The sequence below is a fragment of the Simochromis diagramma genome, unplaced genomic scaffold, assembly GCF_900408965.1.
Source record: "Simochromis diagramma unplaced genomic scaffold, fSimDia1.1 OVJJ01000322.1, whole genome shotgun sequence".
Classification (NCBI taxonomy): domain Eukaryota; kingdom Metazoa; phylum Chordata; class Actinopteri; order Cichliformes; family Cichlidae; genus Simochromis; species Simochromis diagramma.
This window is the reverse complement of record NW_024386731.1, coordinates 1,266,010-1,272,389: the sequence shown is the minus strand read 5'-3', so window position 1 is coordinate 1,272,389 and position 6,380 is coordinate 1,266,010.

Here is a 6,380-nt window from a genome sequence, read left to right as displayed (position 1 = left end):
AGACTAAGATACAGTATGGTGGAAGCAAGAGGCGTTTATCTGCCCACATATCTCTAAGGCCATTTCAAGCCTCATAGCACAAACAATCAGGCCTAAATACTCTCAGCTGTTAAGGACTAAACCATTATTTTACTGTCAGGCAAGTTTTCCCAATTCTAACCTTCCCCCAACATTGTACAATACACCATTTGAATAAATAAATAGACTTTTTTTTATTTAAACGTATGTTTATTTGTTTTTTCAACAGTATCAACACCAACATAAAATGAACGTATGGCAGTCATTAAAATAATAATAATAACAACACTAATAATAATAATAATAGTAGTAGTAACGATAATTGAAGTGTTAATCCTAAAAGGTTCCAAATAAATGCATAGTTAAATAAATTAAATTAAACCATACAAATAAATACAATTAAAAAAAAAAAAAAATCATAATATAGGTTACATAGTATATTCCCAACAGCAAGTCAGACATTATTCATTATCTAGTCGTCTTATTCACTCCCCCCCCCCACATCCCCACTCCTCAGTAGATCCAGAAAAATCTTCCAGATGTTGTAAAATTCAGAAGCCTTCTTTCTAACAATATAGGTCAGTTTCTCAAGAGCTAAACTCGATGTTAAGTTATTTAACCAGTGGTTAAAAGAGGGGCAACCAACATTCTTCCAGCATAAGGCGATACAGCGTTTGGCCTGTAGCAAACAAAGATCGACCATTTTTCTTTCCTCACAAGACAGAGTACAGTCATCTGGATACAAGCCTAAAATGCATAACTTAGGGCAAAGCGGTACAGGAGAAGTTGTGATCTGAGAGATATATTTTAACACAGAGCTCCAAAATTTTTGGATCTCTTCACATTTCCACAGGCAGTGATATAGTGTACCCTGATGCCTATTACACTTATAGCATAGATCAATTATATTAGGATCAAATTTATTTAATTGTACAGGGGATATGTATGTTCGCATTATCCAATTAAATTGTATCATTCTCAAACGAGTGTTAATGGTTTGAGTGTGTGTTTTTGAACATATTTTACCCCATTCAGTATATGAAATATCTTCTTGTAAGTCACTAATCCACTCCCGTCTTTTACTATCAGAGTTATCCTTATGGTTTTCAACTAACATGCTATAAAACTGGGACACCAGTCTTTTACCAAAACAGTTTTTTGTAACATGAGTTTCTAGGATGGAGAGTGGGGGTTGGTGCACTGAATTGTTTAAGTGTGCCAGAATAAAACTTCTAAGTTGCAGATACTTAAAAAAGTGTTTCTGCGGTAAATCAAACTTTGCCCTTAATTCACTGAATGACATTAGAGAATATTCCTCATATACGTCCTGTAGTTTCGCAATGCCCTTGTTCAGCCAAGCTTTAAAGCCCATGTCATTCTTAGCCGGGGCAAAGAGTTCATTACCCCAAATTGGGGAGAAACAGGACAACCCAGGAGAGTCATTCAACATTTTTTGTACTTCATGCCAAACAACAACAGTGTTTTTTACAAAGGGATTAGTAGTAATTTTCTTTAAAGTTTTAAAGGGTGCTGAGTATAAATAGCTATTTAACGACAGACCCTTTGAGGACATTCTTTCAGTTGCTAACCAGGGAAGGGAAATATCGTTTGAAAACCAAAACATAGTGGTCCTCAGCTGAGCAGCCCAATAGTACCATTTTAAATTTGGAAACTGTAGTCCTCCCCTATCATATGGTAAATACAAGAGGGAGAGTCTGAGTCTTGGCTTCCTATTGTTCCAGATGAAATTAGAAAGAAGCTTTCTGGTCTTGGAAAAAAAAGAAGGAGGAGGGGCCAGCGGAATTGACTGAAAGATATACCGGTATAGGAATTTAGGTAATATAGTCATCTTTACTATGTTTATTCTTCCCAGTAAAGAAAGAGGCAATGATATTAATCTAGTGATCTCATCCGACAACCCTACCACCAAGGGCTCATAATTGGCTGAACTAAGATTGCTTATCGTTGGGGTTACTCTGATGTCTAAATATTTAAATCCCTCTGTGGCATTCACAAATGGGTGGGATACAACTGGTTTCAACCTCTCGTTCATATTTAAAAACATAATGGATGATTTTTCTTCGTTCACTTTGAACCCAGAGAAACTGCTAAATTGATCGAATAGCTTCAGGAGAGATGGTATTGATTCTGCAAGGTGTGATAGAAACACAATAGTATCGTCAGCGTACATTGCAATTTTGTGTAGCATCTCCCCGATTTTAATACCATGGATCGAGGGATGTGATCTAATTGCTATCGCTAAAGGTTCCATGGCTAGTACAAAAAGCAGAGGTGAAATCGGAGACCCTTGCCTGGTGCCTCGAGATAGCTCAAAAGGACTAGAGATGAGATTATTGGTAGATACCATTGCAACCGAATCAGCAAGTAAAATTTCAATCCATCGGTGGAAGTGATCACCAAATCCAAAACGCTTAAGCACCTCAATTAGATAGGGCCATTCAACTCGATCGAACGCCTTCTCCGCGTCGAGTGATAGTATTGCAGTATCAGGTAACTCTTCACATTCATGGATTATATTGAGAACTCTCCTCACATTGTGGAACCCCTGGCGATTTTGAACGAAACCATTTTGATCTCCGTGTATAATGGCTGGAAGAGCCCTCTCCAGCCTCATAGCCAAAGCCTTAGCTATGATTTTGGAGTCAGAATTTAACAGCGATATGGGTCTGTAAGAACCGCTTTCGGCTGGCGCTTTGCTCGGTTTTAGAATGAGAGTGATCAGGGCACTACGAAATGTAGCAGGGAGGCGACCTGTTTCATAGGATTCCAAATAAACATCTAATAATGGGGGAATTAATTTTGCTTTAAATAGCTTGTAAATATCTATCGGAAGCCCGTCAGGACCCGAAGCCTTACCACCTCTCATGTTCGTAATTGCATCAGAAACGTCATTGAAATTTATTTCTCTCTCCAATTCATTTTTCATATCCTCAGAAATACAGGGAAAGATCAATCTATCCAAGAAAGCATTTTGGCTTACCAGGTCCAGTGGGCTGTCAGATTTATATAGGGTTTTATAATACGAGACAAAGGTGTTATTAATTTCTGTGGGATCTGTAGATAATTCCCCTTGATCGTTCCTAATTATATTAATGGCTCTGTCAGATTCAAGTTTCTTTATCTGCCAAGCTAGTAGTCTACCCGGCTTTTCACCCTGATCATAAAACGTCTGTTTCAATCTTATTAAACCATCTTCAGCTTTAAGCATAGACAGCTCCTCGTATTTAGCTTTAAGGGTCAATAACTCCTGTTTTTTCTGTGTTGAATCATCTATGTTAACTTCTCTCTCTAATTCTCTAATTTTATTGTCTAATTCGTTCATTGTCTGTTTGAATTTGTTAAATTTAGAACTGGTGAAACTTATCATTTGTCCTCTAATATATGCCTTAAAAGCTTCCCACCTAACGGCTGCAGTTGTTTGAATTGTATTAATTGAGAAGTAGAGATCAATGTGTTCTCCTACAAATTTCATAAAGTCAGAATCATGTATCCATTTAGGGTGCAAGCGCCACTTGTTTGAGCAGCTATTCACTTGTTCTACCTCATAAAATAGTGAGGTTGGGGCATGATCTGACAACACAATGCTGTCATATATACACTTAGTTATATTGGGTAGCAACGATGAGGAAATTAAAAAATAATCTATTCGGGAGTGGGATTTAAATACTGCTGAATAGCATGAGAATTCCCTTTTATTGGGGTTTTGAATTCTCCATGGATCACAGAGGTTCAGATCTTTCAAATATTGTTGTATTTTTTTTCTTGTTTGAGAGTGTGAAGTGTCTATCCCTGATGAGCGGTCAAGCTTCGGGTCCAGAGTACAATTTAAGTCACCTGCCAATATTATCCTACCAGGAAGGGTAGCTATCAATAGAAATAAATTCTCAAAAAATGAAGGGTTATCATCATTAGGGCCATAAACATTAACTAAATTGAAATTCTCTTTCAAGAGAGTTCCTTGAACCACCAAAAATCTGCCAGCTTTATCATAAATAGTGTTATTTACTTGGAAAGGCACTGAATTATGAATTAACACCATAACCCCTCTCGCGTGCGAAGGGCAACAGGATGCTAGCACTTTGCCTGGCCATCTCCTACGTACTTTCACCAGATCCTCTCTGAGTAAATGGGTCTCTTGGATAAAAGCTATTGATGACTCAAGTTGTTTAAGCCTGGTAATAACCTGTTTTAGTTTAACCACTTTTACCATTCCTCTCACATTCCAAGAAGTAAATTTAAAAGTCTTATATGAAGTCATCTATTCTTATTAATACAACAGATTGTGCAACATAGTATCTTCATTTGGTTGTTGGTAAACCTTTCAGTGTCTCTAACTGTTGTGCTGGGAGTAAACCAGTAAAAAGCAACACGTTGTGAAAAATACAAAAACACAAACAAATAACACAAAATCTGCCATAAATGAACCCCCTTAGCTGTCAACCTGAACCGGACAGCCCCTCGCCCTACCCCGCCCTCCCCCTGACCTTGGGGTGCAGTTAGTGCACACGCTGATCCAATGTAAACAAGGGAGCAGCTAGACCAAACCAAGCTGACATGGTCAAACAAAACCAAACCACCTGGACAATTGCGTCTCCTGACGAAAATGTATATCCTACATGAACAAGTATGTATACAATGATCATTACAAACTTTCTTGTAGCATAACTCTCATCCCGGAGAGCCGACTGTATGTCGAACAACCAGCACTCCAAGACACAAATGAAAGCCCAATCAACGAGTGGGCGTGGCTAGTTATCTATAAGGGATAAATAAAATGCCCAATACAACTGAGGAGAACGAAGGAACGGTAAACCAAAGTAAACACAAAAAAGAAAAATACTCTCCCCAAAAAATTCAACAGTAAGGATGAGCGATATTGACCATTAAATCCAACAATTTCAAACTACAGTTGTTATGGGCAGATAGTGAAGGATTTGGCAGTTCCCATCAGATATTCTGCTAGTCCTCTGTATTCTGCAAACCTCGGATGAACTTTTCCGCATCTGCTGGGGTCTCAAAGACATGCGTATGTCCACCAGATGACACTCGTAGCTTCGCCGGGTAAATTCATCCGTAACGTACGTTCATCGCCCTGAGCTGCTGTTTCACCCGGTCGAAGCCCCTCCTCCGTCGGTGGAGATCTGTAGAAAGATCCGGGAAGAACATGACCTCTTGACCCCCGCAGATAACTTTCCCTTTGGCCATAGCCGCCCGCATCACCCAAACCTTGTCTTGGAAGTTTAAAAACTTCACGATGAGGACTCTCGGTGAGGGTGGTCGGTTGGGTTGCATCCGGCCGGGCAACCGGTGAGCTCTTTCGATGAGAGGTTGTCTCGGGAATGTTGCTGGTCCCAGCGCTTCGGGGAGCCACTTCTCTAGGAAAGCCACCGCGTCATGTCCTTCTATTTTCTCCGGCACATTAACTAGTCGTAGGTTGGAACGACGAGAGCGATTTTCGAGGTCCTCGAGTTTGTTCGTGAGGAGAGCCACTTGTTTAACTAGCGCATCTATCTTGCCTTTCTCTGAGTTAACGGCGTCCTCCACGCTGCTAATGCGCATCTCTGCCCCATCCATGCGCACCGAAAAGTCCTGCACGTCTCTTTTAATATCTTGGATCGCTGACAGGACCACATCAAGTTTTGTGGAAAAGTCATTTCTGATTCCGTCGAGTATTTGAATAACATCCATGTTATGGGCCATTCCAGTACTCACGTCCAGGAGACTCCCAGGGCTAGCATCACCTGCAGAGTTAGCTTGACTGCTAGCATCAGAGACGTCGTCTTCCTCACTCAGAGAAGAGTGTGCCTTAGATTTATTTTGTGCTTTCTTAGCCGGCATAATGTCGCGGATATACGATAATAACTCGTTACAAGCAATAGTTATCACTGTTCACGCAGTTAAAGGACAGTTTTCAGGAACTTACTAAAATATCGCCAGGAGCTAGCAAAAATACGTGTGCCTAGTTCAGCGCCATAACCACGCCCCCAATAAATAGACATTTTATCATTTTTATGGGATTGAATGTTTTTTATTTCACCCTTACACGTTAACAATGTTACAAAAATAAAACCCACTAAAAACCCCATGCACAGAGAGTTCCCACCCTTGGCCTCTCCCAGAACCTTTAAATGGTGTCTGGATCCCTGGGGAAACATTTGGGAGAGGACACTTAAAAGGCAGGTGAGTGATCACACCTCAACAGCAACATTTTGCACCAACCTTTACCTCTAAGCTTTGCACACACATTTGCCTAAGTTTTCCTTGTGTGTGTGTGTATATATCTATATCTATATATCTATAAAAAAAACAAAACACCCAGCACGCCCCTGCGGGCGGTTTAT